We start from the raw sequence: 17707 nt of genomic DNA, 5'->3' as shown, positions 1-17707 counted from the left end.
TCAGCCAGACTTTGGTCCCCAAATCCATCTGACTTCAAATCAGAAGGAAGGAATTATATAGACTTGGACAGCGTGATGCATGGAGCTAAGTAAACAATCTGAAAGACATTAAAGCTTATAAGTGGTAAAATTTGATTATATTTTGTTAAAATGTAATTCAATGTAATAGCCTTTTATTGGGTACCAACTGCTATGAGGTATTACGCTAAGACCTAAAACTATTACAATAAATATCGATCATACTATCTTATCCTTATAAAATATATGCTTACAAACAAAAAAATCTACAGATGCATGAACAAAAATGATATTACTGACATATTTTATTAGAGGAATATGCAAATAAAAATACTAGCAAATACTTAGATAGCCCTTGCTATATACTACCAATCTTCTCAATATGATACCTATGCATTTATTTCTTTAGTCTTCTTAGATATTCGATGTGATAGGTGCTACTATCATTCCCACACTACAGATTAGGAAAACGGAGGCTCAGAAAGACAAGTTCACAGCTCTACAAGTTAACAGAACTTGCCATACACATGGAGAATAAAGAACAGGTAATGATTATTACCACCTAGCTGGGAAAAGATGGAGTCATGGTCTGGAATCAATTCCACAGAGAGAGGAAATTTAAAAAGGGATGAGGAGGGGAAGTGAAACCAGTCCCCATGTAAAAATCAGAGAAGTACTAGCAAGAATTTGCAGTTAGTATGAGCTGACAGTTTGCTGCAAAGCTTTGGACTCATGCAAGTTTACATTAAATAGAACTAATGACGTGGTTTGACTTCTAGGTGCACAAGTTATTGGTTCTTAGACCTTTGGCATCAGTTTCAACATGTGGCAAATGTGTACACTAATTCCATCATAGGGTAGTGGCAGGAGTGACGTGATAAAGCAGGAGCCAATCCACAGAGCCTGCCTGGGATACAGTAAGTGCTTACTGGATGCTGGTGTGGAGGACACTGTGATAGGCCACACTATGTCCCCTTCCATGAAGGGCTGGTGGCCACAGCAGCTTGGAGGGCTCTCGGCCAACCTCCTTCAGCACACAGCCCCTTGAGGGATTCTCTCAGGCATAGGCAGAGTGCCACCTTAGTCAAGGTCATGACTCTGGGGCAGCCTGCATCCAGCGACTGACTGTTGCAAAAGTATACAGCCTTCTGTCCATTTAGAAATGAAATCTTGCCATTTGCAATGACATGGAACTAGAGCGTATCATGCTCAGCGAAATAAGTCCATCGGAGAAAGACAACTATCATATGATCTCCCTGATATGAGGAAGTGGAGACGCAACATGGGGGCTTAAGTGGGTAGGAGAAGAATGAAAGAAACAAGATGGGATTGGGAGGGAGACAAACCACAAGTGACTCTTAATCTCACAAAACAAACTGAGGGTTGCTGGGGGGAGGGGGTTTGGGAGAGGGGGGTGGGGTTATGGACATTGGGGAGGGTATGTGCTATGGTGAGTGCACAGTGTAAACCTGGTGATTCACAGACCTGTACCCCTGGGGATAAAAATACATTATATGTTTATAAAAAATAAAATTTAAAAAACTTAAATTAAGTTAAATTTTAAAAAAAGGTATACAGCCTAGGCCACCAATGCTGACTCAGAACAACTCTGATGGGCACAAATATCGAATCAATATGCTGCACATATTGAGGCCAGCTCTCCCTCAATTAAAAAATAAATAAATAATAATAACTCCGACAGACCATTTGAGCTCCCGGGTTCAATTTGGCATCAACCACACCTGTCATCGTGCCTCACATTTTCCCACTGTGCCAAACCCTGCTTTCTTCCCCTCTCTTCCCCAGAGTGCCCCTTGGTAAACATCTTACATACTAAGTCCCCACCTACATCGACTTCTCCATCTACTTGGATCCCCTTCCAAGCTATCTTTGAAGTCATATTGTCCATGTCAGTAGTGGGGAGGCCTAAGGCAGGCAAAACCAGAAGGTCACGGAGCTAGGTTTGTGTCAGGATGTGTGGTAAGTGCTCACTTGTTGGAAGACAGATTCCATCGGATGCCGGCCACTTGACAACAGGGCTTGCCTTTGGTCCTCTGCATTCCCACTCTTCGTTGAAAATGTTAATTTTTAGTGTATTCACTCTTCCTCCATTTTACAAGATGAGGGAAGACAGCTTCACACAGGTGAAAAGACTTTACCAAAGTCACACAGCTTTCAGGAGTAGCGCTCTCCTTTCTCTCACCAAGATGGCCCACGTGCATACTTTTCCTTCACTTGAAATTCTCTGAGGCTGCATCAGAGTTGTGGCATCTCCACACAGAAATGTTGTTTTCTACCTTACAGGACCTTGGGAGTCCAGACAAAGGTCTTTTCTATCATCAGCATTCTATCCAATCTCCCAGAGCTGTCAGCCAGAGATGGCCAGGTAAGTGATGGAGCCTTAAAAGGTTAATTACCATTAATCATTATGAGAAGGTGGCTTATTATCAATTCATAAATTCATAATAAATTTATTTTGCTGACAAGCAAAATGTCCCAATTGCCCTGTGGACCTGGTTTCCATTCTAAAAAATATTTTTTTTCCTAGATTATGGTCTTTGTATAAACTGCTGTCTCTTCCAACACACTATGTGGAGAAAAACCTAATTAAATTCATAAGTTGGTTAAATTATTCCAAATGTTCCAAAAGCCTTTAGGATTATGTGTGTCTGAGTATCTGACCTAGATGGACAGTCGTATCTCTATAAATAAAGATGCACAGAGGTTGTTAGCCAAAACCTTTAAAAAATGTTTTACAGGAGATTGCCTCATGGGTGAATCTTATTACAAAAGTTCTCCAAAGCTTTCGTGCAGGATATTTCTGTAAACAAAATGCGTAAATGCTCATGGTTCTAACCTGCAAAACTCAATCTCACTAGACTCAGGTTATAATTAAGGTATTACTAAAACCATGCCTTCCCATCATCATCCAGGATTTGTTTAGTAACTTTTTGCATTTTCATTAAAGGAGGTATGAAGCAAAATGAAATGATCCAAAATATTAAAAATGGGAAGAGTAATCAATACTCACCATTTGGAATTCTTATTTTATGTCAGGTACTATCTTGTGATGGCTCATTTTATGCCAGCTTGACTGGGCCATGAAGTGCCCACACATTTGGTCAGACATTATTCTGGGAGTGTCTGTGAGGATGTTTTTTGATGAGGTTAACATTTACGTCAGTAGACCGAGTAAAGCAGATGCTCTCCATAACGTGGGTGTGCATCATCCAATCAGATGAAGGCGAGCTAGATCAAAGGTTGACCCTCCCTTGGGTAAGACAATTCTTTGTAGTTGACTGAGTTTGGACAGGGGCATTGGCTTTTCTTCCTCCCTGGGATTTGAGATGAGACAAATCCTGGATCTCAAGCATGCTGGCTTTTCAATGGATCTCCTTGGTCTCAGGTCTTAAGACTGGGACTGGAGCTACACACTCAGCTCTCCTTGGTCTCTGGCTTGTGGAATCACCAGGTAGATCTCAAGGCCTAGCCTCCTACAATATCATGTTAGCCAATCTCCTATAATAAATCTCTTTAGAACACAAACATATTCTACTCATAATCCTAAACATTATACTAAACATTATGTTAAATATTTTATGTAGCTCAATTACTACTTAAGTGTCATTGAGAGAAGAGCGCAATATTATTCTCGTTTTACAGAGGATGAAACTGACATGTTTTGTTGCATTCCCTCCATGGTTAGCCACTCATCCAACTCACAACCTTCTTCAACCAAACCTCAGGTTGCAACCACATGTGGAATCCACCTGCTAAAGCTTCTGGGACAAAAGAACTTGAGAGGAAGTTTGGGGGTAGCCATACCCATCTACTGCAAAGTATGAGCATCCCACACACTCACTGCCTGTGTCTGGCTTCCTGCTTTGGTACCTGAAGGGCAGGGCAGAAATCTACTGAGACCTCAGTATGGAGATTTTTGTGCTGTCTTCCCAGTCTTCACTGATGACTGTCTTGGTCCACCCCATCTTTTTTTTTTTTTTTTTTTTTTTTTTTTGGTTTCAGGGAGAGGTAGCATCCGCTCCCCTTTTCCAGGGACAGAATAACATCTAGGAACATTGACCTCCCCTGCAAACCTGCATCCAGTCGTCCTTTTATATAATCAGAGAACATGGGGCTGACGGGTTTGGTGGAGACCAAGCTCTCTGAACTTCTCTCTCAGGAAGCCCTTCAGGGAATGAGTAGCTCAGAAAGCTGGCATTCCTTTGCAATATACTTAGAGTACTTACTAACAGGATCAACATATAAAAGGCATTCCATCCTTTTTCTTCTATTCTTCTTCCCTCCATGTCTCTTTTCTTCCTTCTCTTTCTCATCCACCCCCCCATCCATTCCGTCTCTTTCTTCGTTGTCTAGCAATTAATTCTAATAACAAATACAAAACCACAGCTCTTACGTTTCCTCTCCCTGTCCCAGATGTTTGAATGAGAAGGATCCTTCCAGATCTGCTCTCTCTCTTCTGTTCTCTGCTCCCATAGTACCAGAAGGAGGGTATTCTTTCCCTCCACTCCATACTGACTGTGAGGGTACAACAGACACACACTTACTCAACAAAGGTTGTAAGACCATTAGGCACGTTTGCCTGAACATCATGATGAAGACACTTAGTGATGAAATATCTGAGATCTGGGGAGTTTCAGAACATGGTATCACCAGTACTTTTTCTGATGTTGGTACCTGAAACTTCTCTTTTCTTTTTTTGGCATCTGAAATTTTTAAGCCCATTATTGCAGGTGTTCTCAGAACGCCCTTCTGATTTGTTTGGCAGAAGACCTTGTTTAAACCTGAAATAACAACAGATGTCCTTTCCTGTAAAGACTCGCCTTTCAGTCTCTTCATGTCCTGTGGGGGCCCCAGGTGCAGGTTTCAGAAGCAAGTTACCTCAGGGAGTGGACTAAGGCCTCATCCTTCTTGAAGGAACATGCCTTCCACAGGGAGGACGAGTAGCTGGGAAGATCAATAGATTTCTGCATCCAATCTGCCCTCCATTGCTCGTTCACAGTGTAGCCCTGGAAGAGTTTCCTTCCCCTAGGCTGGGATTTTCAGATCTCCAGATGAGGCGAGGTAGTAATCTTCTGGTTTTAAAATTCTGTGATTTCATACACTCTTCTTCCAAATGAAACCCAAACCCACTTTGCTCATATTCCTTCTTTCATTAAGAAATACATTTAAAGAACTTAAATTGATAATGTAAGGCAATGCAAGTATCTATATGATAGCTATTAAAAACGTTTTTGGAAGATTTTTTTATCAACATGGGAAAATGAACGGGAGAGGATCTTAAAAGGAATATAAGAAAATATATAAAGTTCTATGTGCACTACGAAACCCGTTAAGTGGGAAAAAAAATGATAAATGAAGTCAAGACAGAGAGAGAAAATTTACTGAACGATTAACACCTGCTTCTGAGATGTGAGATGATGTGTGCTTTTTATTTTCTTTACTTTTGCAGCAGTTCCCAAATTCCTCAAAGTGACTGTGTATTCTCATCAGAGGGAAAAAGGTACTTTTTTTTCAAAGAGGCTATTTTTCATTTGAATTGGGAGTGATTTTATTTTTATTATTTATTTATTTATTTATTTTTAAAAGATTTTATTTATTTACTTGACAGACAGAGATCACAAGCAGGCAGAGAGGCAGGCAGAGAGAGAGAAGCATGCTCCCTGCTGAGCAGAGATCCCAATGCGGGGCTCGATCCCAGGACCCTGGGATCATGACCTGAGCCAAAGGCAGAGGCTTAACCCACTGAGCCATGAAGGTGTCCCTTGGGAGTGATTTTAAATCAAATTAGAATATCACAGAAAAGCCTACTATTTAAGCTTTTCTGTGTCTTTCTTTTATGATTAAGTTCATGTGAAATGTATTCTACTTTTTAAGAAAAGCAGTGTGTCCATCATATTGTATATTTAGATATGCAGGTACTTATTTTAAAGTTGCTCATGGAGCTGATTTCCAGATATCCAATGATCTTTTGTGAGAAATCTCAAGGAGCCAAGAGGATAAGCTGGCATGAGGCAATGATATTAAAAAGCTTGTTTTTATTCCCTCTAATGGAGAGAAATGCAAAAGCATCAGTGACCTCAATTTTTAAAATTCATTCTTCAAAATGTATTTCTCAATGTAATTGTATTAAAAATTATAATCTATCCAAATTCCTCTACTCTTGGAAAACTCTCAGCAATTAGTGCTCTGGAACCTGAACTCCCTCACAGCCATCACCGACTCGCTTGTTATTTGCTATGATAATGCCCACACCTTCATTCCTGCCTCTGGCCATGACGCCAATCTCAACCTGTTTCCAGAGAATGTGAATTGTGTTTGATAAGGACATATGTGTGCAGGAGGAAATCTGAGGGAGATATTAGGGTTAAAGCAGAACCTTGCTTTGCAAGCCAATTTTTTTTTTAATTTAATATATTCCTTTAAATTCATTCCTTGTGCCGGGAAAAAAAGATTTATTCAGAAGAAGCTGCTAAGGTAATGAGAAAATACAAATCTTTTGGCTGATTGTGGAGATTCCTAAATGATACAGAGAGAGAAACTGAGCTCAGGTTACCAGGTAAGCTAGGACTCAGAGGTCACAATCAACTTTCACTCCCAATTCCTCTGTAGAAGCATCATATTCTCTAAGCCTCATTTTGCCCATCTGTGATGGAAGCAAGGTGTTTCCTCTATCACAGGGTGTAGGGAAAGTTAATGGAATCATGGTCATGAAGAGCTTTGGACAAAAGCCCCATCCTGATATAATGTGGTATCAAGACTAAACAATTATCTTGCCTGCAGCCTAGAAACAATTTTCCTCTTAGGCAAGTGTAGACAGAATGATGCATTGGGTCTTCGTCATCTTTGCATACCTGGACTGAATGCACTGGAAAGTGGTTTTCATCCAGCATGAACTCTCTGGGATGTGAGATATCGCCCTCCAGGAGGACAATGGCAGATGATGGGCTAATCTCTGTGGCTGCCTCTTGCTGTCTCTGAGAATATAAATCTCACCTTTCAGGTAAATCTCAAACATAGCACTGTTCGAGAAAAGGCATATTGAGACTAGCCACTCCTCTGACATGGGTAGGTGGGGTGACGGCCCCAGGCCCCTCAGTATGGAAACACCTTCGATATAGAGTCAGTTGGAACCCACAAATTACAACCCTATTTCCACACCTGGGAGCTGACCCTCACCAGTCAGCATCTCCTTTCTAACATCTTTAGATTCCCACTCTCTTCTGTCTTAGACTGCGCTCTGGATGACTGAAAATGAGGTCAAGAAGGAGAGATGTTTTCCGCTTAAACTGCCTCAGCTTAATGCAAACCTTCCTGAAGCAGCTTCTCTTTCCCATCAGTTTCCACCAAACAATCCACAAATGTTGACTCAGTAACAAAGCTGCTAGAAGGTGGAGTTACCAGAGGAGGTGTGTCCATATAGAAGGCACATTACAGATGGAGTCTGGATGGCCTGGGAAGATTTGGACTGTCAGAGAAGTGTGGCACACAGTCCTGCAAAGTGGGCATGACCAGGTGTGTCTTGGGGATAGGGAAGCCTCCATGTGCCTTCCTGGAAGAAACATTCCACTCACCCACTCATTTACTTTCCATTCAGTCAACATTTACTCTCTCCTTACGGTGGGTTAAAACTGCCCTAAGCGTGGGGGTTGGGGAAGGGGAGGGGGGTGATGTTTCAGCCACAGACTGCCTTTGAGCTTCTCCCAGGTTTAAACATATTATCTGAGTGTCGTGTACACGGTAGGGCAGGTGTGGGACATAAAGAAGCAAAACCCATCCCAGTTGCACAAGGCTTAGCACATAACATAGGAGGCAATTGTTGAGGTGATTTTTGCGATGGGTGTATGGGGGAAGGGCAGGAGAAAATAACACAGAGAGTCAAGAATTGCTGTAGGAGACAGGATGGGGTATTGGAACAGGTTTTCAAGCAAGAAGCTGATAATATTGGAGATGGGAGGTTAAGAGATTCTTAGATACGCAGATATTTGCTGAGATAAAGACTCTTCAAAGGATACTAGATTTTCAAGGATAGAAATTTCAGGTGAGTCCCCAGTTTTGCAGGAAGCACTGACAACCCCTCCCCCAAGATTAGTATATTGCTTTGGGCAAGATAATAGAAGACCCAGGAGACAAAAGTATCCACAGAGGGAATGCAAATTCTTCAGAGGCTTGCTCAACACAGGATATCTCCGTATAGAACTTACAGGCAGTGAGGCAGGAAGGTCACCTCGCTGTGTAACCCCCTGTTTGAAAAGATTATTTAGCAGCATCCCTAGGGATCTGAGTGTAATTTTGTTCAAACTTTATTTAAAAATCCACCTCTATGACGACCAATTTTTACTGGCCCCTTAGGTGATAACTTAAGACAGATTTCTCTTTAATGGTTTTATAACTATTTAAGTCTCCAGCTCATTCATCTCATTTTATTTCCCACATCCATAAAAGGAGGCTGGGGTTCTCACCAGGGAAGAGAGAGGAAATCCGGTACCTGGAAGGGAGGGGAGGATTCCTAAAGCCTCTCTGGCTGGTTGTGATTCTTCCTAGGGTATCATCTCCTTGAGGTCCCTGAGCCTGAGCATTTCTGGGTTTGTGGCTAGTGACCTCTAAATGGGTATCTTAATTCTGATATTAAATGACAGTGTGACCTTGGGGAGTCATTAAAACACTACGAATCGGTTTGTGCACCTGAAAAATGGAAATAAGCATGGTAGATATGGGGTGTGACTCAAATGAAACAGCCATGAATGTGCCCTAGGAAGGTGAGCAACTCAAAACACAGACTATCTCTTGAGCACTGATCAAGACATGCCATGCCACAAAGGGCCATCATCAGCATTTCCATCCTACTCTCATTTTTGGTCCACCATGTCTATTTCCTCTACTATCTACAATCATAAGAAAGAACTGGCTACTATATATGCTGGTTCTTCAAGTTTCCAAAGATTCCAGGGAGACCAGTATTTGGCTGGTTGGATGCACATGCACTCTCCCGCTCAGGGCTGTTCCACAAACACGCCTACTTCAGGGTTCACGTGTAGGGATTAATCTGTGTGTGCTGCAAGTATACGTGAATCAATTCTGAATTCATCATCAACATGAGGTCTCCAAGGAAGCATACCCCCGTGTGCGGAAAAGTCAAAGGGCCAAAGGGAAGAAAAAAATTAAACTTCTCCATGGTTGCATAGTTTTCCATTAGCAGAAGACCCAGGACATCTCTTCTTCATTGATCAAGCCACAGTCATTGTCTAGAGTTATGGGTGAACCAGTGTCCTTCTAACACCAATGGTGGGGCATATCCTCTGTTGAGAAAAAGAGACTAGAGCCAGGCTCTGAGAATTTTAGCACCTAGAAAAGTGGAAAGTGAATATAAGACACTGCTCCTATTGCCAAGAAATGTAGCTCAAGGCTGAATTTTTAAACTCTTTCAACCTTAGCTAAATATAACTCAGAGGTTTGAATTACTATAAACTCATGTTGCATTTATCCACAGGATGATGGGAGGGTCACATACTAAGTGCTTTTCCACACCCAAAAAAGTCCCAGGCCATGAATTCATTCTCTTTTCAGAAAATTTCGCCAATGTTCCTTTAGTTGTAAATAGCAGTGATATTTCTATTAAATTCATTTTCTCACTTGGTGGCATATCTATTCCAAATATGATCTCATTATCTACAAGGAGGCAGATTCCCACTGGACCCCGCCAAATTAGGCCATCAGACTCCCTTGTTTATACCTTTTAAACTCATTCATACAGGAGCAACGCTATCTTGTCCTTCGGAGAGCAGAAACTCACCAATCCACTCTGCAAAAGGTAAAGAAAAATGAAGCTAATATTTCTCTTTGCTGAGCCCATATTTACTGCCTCACCACCATGTGGCTCTTTCTGCTACGCTCGCCGATGGGCACCAATGCACAGCCTTTTGTTGCAAGTGCAGCTTAATGTGCCCACAGATAAATCTTTTGCCCTGCTCTGTATCAAAAACATTTTGCAAATCTAGGAAAATTATTTGCCACCGCTCTGGTTTTGTCTACTAATTTTTTAATGTACAGAGTGATTTGTGAGGCATGAAATACCTCTCCTGAATCCATCCCGACACCTCCCCCACAGAGAACACATTTCTAAGGGCCGCCCGTGTCCATCTGGGGCAGAAGTCTTCCATCTAAATTAAAGATCTCCTTGCTGAAAGGACTGAGGATGGAGCAGAGAGTCTCCTCAGGGCTCTTTATTCTAGTCTTTAGCTTTCCTCCTCTGCTTCCTAAATGGTGTCTGGAGTCTAGGCAACTCCTCTTTTTTTCCTAAAGATTTTTTATTTACTTATTTGAGAGAGAGAAAGAGTAGAGCAGGAACACGAGTGGGGGGAAAGGGGCATAGGGGGAGGGAAAAGCAGACTCCCCCCTGAGCAGGGCACCAGACACAGGGCTGAGTAGGGAGCCGGATGCAGGGTTCGATCCCAGGACCCTGAGATCATGACTTGAGCTGAAAGCAGGCACTTAACCGATGGAGCCACCCAGGCGCCCTCCTCCTCCTGATACTTTCCTCCCCCTGGCATGTTTCCTAGGATGGAGAATTCCGAGTTGGGATAATTTTTCAACTTCACGGACTCTCAAGACCCTTTATAAACGGAAGGTCTTTCCCCTTGGAGGTGAAAACAAAAGCATGAAAACAAAGTTCTTCGAACGTAAGAGAAGAAAACGGGACTCCACAGCTAGAGTAAGGTCACGGCTTTCAGGCATCTGAACTGGACCCATGAACATGGCACCTCCATTTTAACTGTCTGGTGTGATGCCAAGAACAGGACCTTTTGTTCAGAAATTGGGGCTTGATTTCTAGATTTATCGGTTATTAGTGAAGAGACCAAAGAGATTTCACTTAAGCTCTGTGCACCTCAATGTGCTCTTCTGAAATGTGGGGGAAATGAAGGTTACTGCCATAGAGTCACTGCGAGGACGAAACGAGTGTGTACCGATGTCCAGAATAGGACAAGGGCTCAACCAAGGTGAATTTCCTCCCTCCCCTCTACGTCCAGTTTTGTAATCACTCTTTCCACTCCACTACCCTACGTTGCAATCAAAAAAGCTTTCGTGTGGGGAGCTATTGGGCAGGCCATTCACACGGAGTTCTCAAATCTGATGCTCACAAGAGGGTACCACATTGGGCCCTAGTATTCCCACTTGACAGAGGAAATACTGAGGTTACAGAGATTAGGGAAATTGGCAAAAGGTATACTTTCCCCGCATCATAATGCCAAGATTCTAACCCCAACAGTATTGTCCCCAAATCCATTTCTGTTCTTTCAAATACTCCACTGCATTCTTCAACCTGCAGGAAGAAAAAAAAAAAAAAACAAATCCCTAGACTGTAACATCTCCATTCTTTTTCTGCTACATTGTGGCACTCTCTCAGGTTGCTCTGCATGTCTAATCAGATGCCTTTGGGGCTACCCCATTACACTTGAATTTCGTAGTGTTTTATGAGCTACATATCTCTCACCAATTAGAGATTTCTTACATTGTTTTAAGATATTTTTTATCTCCATTTTTGCCATATGCACTCTGTTCTTGCCTTTCTATTTTTTTTTTTTTTTACATATCCATTCCCGTATTTTTATTATCTTTGATGGCAGCTTAGGATTTTAGTATCCAGCATTATTGGCCATTTGTTCTCTGCTTTATTTATTCATTTATTTTCTTCTCCTTCTACTTCTATTTATCACTCTAGAGCTTTGCTATTTCTTCAGTGCATTAAGTTATTAACTCCATCTATTTCTTTCCTGTCTCCACCTACAATAATATGACTTCACATATTCATTCCGTTCAACATTATCTACTGGAAATCCAATATCTGCAGCGCTCGTGTTCCCTTAGCTCCCGTATGCTCTTATTTTTAGCCTAATTATGAGCATATTGAAGTTTTGATCATGATTTTCCAGGTTTCCCCTTCAATGACTTGAGTCATAACCTCCCTTGTTGCCAAGTCTGGAACTTTTCCTCTTGGAAATCTGAATAAAATATTAAATTAGAAAGCCATCCTGTGTATCACAAATATTCTGCCACTATTACTTCCCTTTTTCATTCTCTGCCATCTCAGCTACATTTGGTAATTAGAAATGACCCAGTTTGAAGACCCTTGTTTTTCTGTTCTGTTGTGAAAATGGATTTTCACTGTGGTTGGGTTTTTCAGCGTGCTGACCATGTTTGGGGTCACTCCCAGCATGGTACGGAATTAGAAATGAGTCCTCCAAGGCTCTTCGAGGATCAATTTGAAAAAGTGGCATAGAATTACGGAATCTAAAATAAGGGGCGGGGGATATTTGAGAATGATCGTATACCATCTCTGCCATCCTGAGGAAGTCCCTAATTCTGCTAAACCTCACTTTTATCCCTATTAAACAGGACTACAGAAGTAGATACCTATCGTATGGAGCTATGGCAGGGCACATACAAGTCAGCATTTTGGAACAAGTCCAACAAAACTCCCGGCACAAAATATCTTCTCAAATAAATGTCAGTTAAATAGGACACTCGTGCCCCCTCCCCCCATACTGTTGATCCCTAACAAGAGTGGAATGCCAGCACCATGGGACCAGCCGGTCTACAGCTGACCCAGTGGCAGAAACCTCACAAATTTATAGGTGTGCCCACTCTACCACATGACAGTACTGATTCCTGGAGTGTTCTTTCAGTTTTGGGCAGAGCCCATATCACAGTTCAGGCAGTTTACTCAAAACTGTTCTCCCGTGGAGAGAGCCATCATCTGGCTCCATCCAAAGTTCATCCATAGTCTCCTGTCTCTTTGTCTCTTTTAGGACACTTAGGACACTTTCATTACAAGTGTGAGAGTTCTTCAGATTTTTTAATAGAGTTCCCAAAGTACTTCCCCAACAACTTCAATAATACCTCATGGTTTCTACAGTTTCTAGCTCCTCCCTCAGCATCCTCTTCTCTCACCTCTGGATTGTTCCAATGTGTGAGGTCCCAGATCTGACTAAACATTTCAGGAACAACTACACAGCGCAGAATGGAACAGCAATGCCATGTTTCTTATTCTGGACGATCTCTTTCTCTTTGCAAATCCTGAGAACAAAATCACTTCTTGAGCAGCTATGCCCAGCAAGAATTCATTTTAACTATGTTTTTAGTCAGCCAGAATCTTCTGTTTCTTTTCCTGCATCTACAATCGGAAAGTTGAATTTTCGGATCCAGGCTCAGAACCTCACATTTAGCTTGGGTCCATCTGACTCATGGGTATAATCCACTGTGATTCCAAGAAATCGAAGTCCACACATGGCATTCATTGGCCCATTTTACAAATGCCTTTCTAGTACTCAATTTGAGATGCTGCTTCAGGCTCTGAGGACACCACTGGTCAAGAGGACACATCCTGTCTTGCATGAATGGAACTTAGGGTAAATAGTCACTAAATTAACTTCAACAAAAATGATAAAAGTGCTGGCAAGGCAGCTTGTCACAGGAGCCTGATTTAGTCTAGGGGGATCCAGGAAAACTTCCTGTGGAAATAATTTTGATTTCTAAGCATACGGAAATCACTTTGAGATGTAAGGAATGAATACGAGAGTTCCATGCAATGGGAAAGACATGTGGGAAAGTCTTGAAGACAGAGCACCAAGACAAATCAAAGGATCTACAAGGAGAACAAATATTAATGCAGGTAGGAAGAAAAGAGGGGCATAGCTAAGTCTAGGGATAAGTCAGTGTTTTATTGCAAAGGGATGTGTAGGTCCATTAAGGATTTTGGTTGTTTTCTTAAGAGCAATGAGACATTACTACGATGGGACAGGGTGGGGGACATGATTAAATTTATGTTTAAAAAGGCTCATTGGGCAGCTGAAGTATGAGGACATGAATTGAAGTGGGAACAAGAAGGATACATGGTAGCTGGTGATGGCAGCAACAGTCAGGCTGAGTGACGGTGGCACAATGGTCACGAGTGGTGGCAGTGGAGAGAAACAGAAGTGCATAGATTCAAAAGTGCATTTCAGTTACTGGACTAGATAGAACACCATCATTGCTTTGAAAACGGGGGAGAAAGGAAAAGGTATAAAGGATGACACCCAGGTCTCTGATGTGTACATATGTATGGATGCTAGTACGATTCACCAAGTTTGGGACAATAGGAAGTAACAGGAGCTGTGAAAGGAGAACACGAACTAAGTCTGAGCGGTGCCGAGTCTGAAGTGCTCACTAGCTATTCAAATGGATACCCAGAGCTGGGTGTTTATTCTTCTTTTTACCTTCCTTCTAGCTGCAAAGAAGCTACTACACTTTTGTGGTCTCATCATGGGTCCTGGTTTCAATGACCAAGTATGCTAATAAAGCTACAGTGGTGCTCAGGGCGCCTGGGTGGCTCAGTTGGTTCAGCATCTGCCTTTGGCTCAGGTCAGGATCCCAGGGTCATGGGATCGAGGCCCGAGTCAGACTCCTTGCTCAACGGGGAGCCCGCTTCTCCCTCTCCCTCTGTCCCCCACCCCCTTGTGCTCTCTTGCTTGCATTCTCTCTTTCAAATAAATAAATGAGATATTATAATAGTACTCCTGATAGTGTGTTCATGTATGTCAATGTGTGTTTGTGCGGGGAGGGGTGATGGGGCAAGAGAGAGAAAGTTTAAGTTGATTTGCATCGATCTTGGTTTTCTCTCAGGTTTGTTTTCATGAAGATTTCCTATAAGCAACACAAGAATCTGGTTTTCCTATACTAAATATGCCTTAAAAAATCTTATTTAATGAGCTAATGCTCACACCAGACTCCTAGACCCTCACCTGCCAAGTTGATTTAACCAGTCAGGTATCTTGACAAAGTAACTGCCCAATTACCACATTTTTATAATTGCTACATTGGGGGCGTTAAGCCTGAAAAATATGCATGTCCACGACCTCAGTGCCTTCTATATTTTTCATCCCTCCATTCTGAGTTTGAAAAATTGGCATGAAAATTGTTTTCTGACACTTCTTTTGAACCCTTAAATTATGTATCTATGACTAATAGCGATGTCTCAGGATGTTCTTGCAGAGAGGAAATCTAGTTTGAAAATCTGTCCTTTGTTTTTCATTCTGTAATTTCCTAAAAAGATCAGTTCAAGGACATCCTTTGACCCTCACTCTCCCTGCCGTACACATAAGCCTACCCCACCACACTCCTAAAATGCAATTTCTTCATATTAGCAGACAGTTTATTTTCATTCAGCATCTACGATACGTTAGCAGGAAAACGAGAGGGCCCTCCACCTTGAAAGAATTCACCATGGGGTTTAAAGCAAAGACAAGGCTGCATGTTGCCCATATCAGACACAGGTGCCCTTTGGAGGCAAGGTGCCCCACTAGCTCCTGGTGGTGAAGGCTATGGCAGGAGTCCTGAGCAAGCCACATTGCATATGAAGTCACTCATCACACGCAGAACTGTGAATGAAGTCATACTGGGTCCCAAATATTCCTTCCTGTGCCTGATTCCTCTGGACTCTGTCCAGGCTGGCCTGCTCCCTTTAAACCCTACACCTTCACTCTACAGACCTCATTCATAAACCAGGCTCTGAGAGTCTCACACTCTACGGTCCCTCTCCTGAGCCTTTTTCCTTAACCAGTCCCGTACTTGCAGTTTCAACCTGAGAGCAACATGCAATCAGAATCCCCCCATCCTCAGCCTGGACCTCCAGGTATTTTGATTCAATCAGTTGCTTTGTCCTAACGCTTAATCTGACTTGTTACTTTCCTGCTTTTGTACCCAAATCCCAGTAATGCAGATACTGACTTCCCAAAATGCGGCTCTCGCTGTGTAGACACAACCTGCCCCCATAAAGTGAGGTCTCGACCACGTTCCCAAGCTCCATGCACACTGGTCACTCACTACCTGGACACACTTGCCCGGCATCCAACCACCTGAGAGCTGAATCTCACCTACACACTGACCTACCCCAGTCCCTCCTTTGTCCCTACTGAACTGATTAGTCCTTTTATTTGGTCAGATAGTAAGTTCCCCCTCACTACACATGATCAGAACCTGAGCAACCTGTGACGGGAGTGATTCAAGCATCAGCCGAAAGATCAAATTAAATTATTTTTGATGCCTCTTCTAATCTTGAACTTCTGACTATATAAAATACACCCTGTAAAATATGCAGAAGCAAAGTTTGCCCAAGACACCCTATTTTATGCAATGTGATTCAGAACTCTTATTACAGGATGTGAGCTATTGAGCCAAGTTTATATAGGAGGATTTTGTCCTTTACTAAGTCCTTTTCCCTACAGGGTAGATTTTCAGTGAAGATGGCTGCCTACCTATCCGGATGCCTGAGGGACCCTTTCTGACAATTTTGTAATGCCTATTTGTATCACAAGATGGCTTACTTTATCACAGTCCTCCCCATAGAGATATTGAGGTGGTGTTCTATGTGCCGTGCATTCCTTCTTGTCTTGCTAAGGTTCTGTGGCTTTCTGGTCCCATGGGATAATGTCTGAAGTCCTAAAAATGGCCTTCAAAGCGCATGAGGACAGGTCCCTCCTCACCTGCAGTTCCAGCTCACATGATGCCCCCATCTGGAGCAAGGCTTTGAGCATCCCAAGCTGGCTATACTTCAAGAAGCACATCAAGCTACCTAGCACTTTCTTGGCTTTGCCCTCAAGGATCCTTCTGCTTTGGATTCTCTTTGCCCACCACCTCCCAGTCAAAATCCCACTCTTCCTCAGCATTTAACTGGAATGTCATCTCCTTTATGAAATGCTTTTTAAATATGAATTCTCTTCCTCTATAAAAATTAGTCCTTGCACTGCCTAGTTTCTCAAAACCAATGGTCTACTCTTAGAGCTTATCTCACTGAACTGAGATTTTGTTCGCTTCCCTCTCTCTCAGTGAGCTCCCTGTAATAGAAGTTCAGGTCTCCTTCTATACCTCCTTCATCCATCCCAGCTCCAGGCATTGGTAAGTACACGGCACATGTAAGCTGAGGAATATATATTAATTGATTAAAAAATAAAGTACAAACCAAATCTCCAAATTGTGTCCTAACTGCTATAGCCACGGATAAAGATATTCGAAAGTACAGATTTCTTGCCCATTTAACAAGACACAACTCTAAATATTCAAAGATAACTATTTCATCACTTTTCAAAATTATTGGAACTCAGGGTCCTGAAGGGCTTTTTCTTTATCTACTCAAAATCAATCTGAATTTCAAACTTACATCACCAAAACATTATGCCCTTGTGATCTTCAGCAGCTTCAAGGTTAATTAAGCCCTTGAAACTCTCTCACCGATACTGACAGTGTTTCCCAGAAGTCTAAAATTATAGCCCACAGATGCCAGAGAGATGACAGGACCATTTGAGGCCATTGGGGATGGACGTCTAGGGGAATCTCGACCATTTCTTGTATACACTTGATGGACAAAATCTTGGCAAATGGGACAGTATTTTAATCTATATTAATCACTTTGAACTTTACATTGGCTAATGAGGCATGTCATCTGCCAGCCTCTGACAAAGTCACAATATTTTGCAGAATTCTGCCAAACAGTGACATAAGGAACCACCTGAGGGCCTCCGTGGCTGTCAAACACAGCCCAACTGTCTCAAATCTCATTCACATTCTGACTCTGTGAACTGTGCCTCTTAATTATCTACCTACTTGCCTATCTTCCTCCCCTCTCTTCAAGGCCCGCAGG

The sequence above is a fragment of the Mustela putorius genome, unplaced genomic scaffold (genome assembly GCF_011764305.1).
Source record: "Mustela putorius furo isolate JIRA1106 unplaced genomic scaffold, ASM1176430v1.1 tig00000174_pilon_pilon_pilon, whole genome shotgun sequence".
NCBI lineage: Eukaryota > Metazoa > Chordata > Mammalia > Carnivora > Mustelidae > Mustela > Mustela putorius.
Note: the sequence above shows the minus strand (reverse complement) of the source record.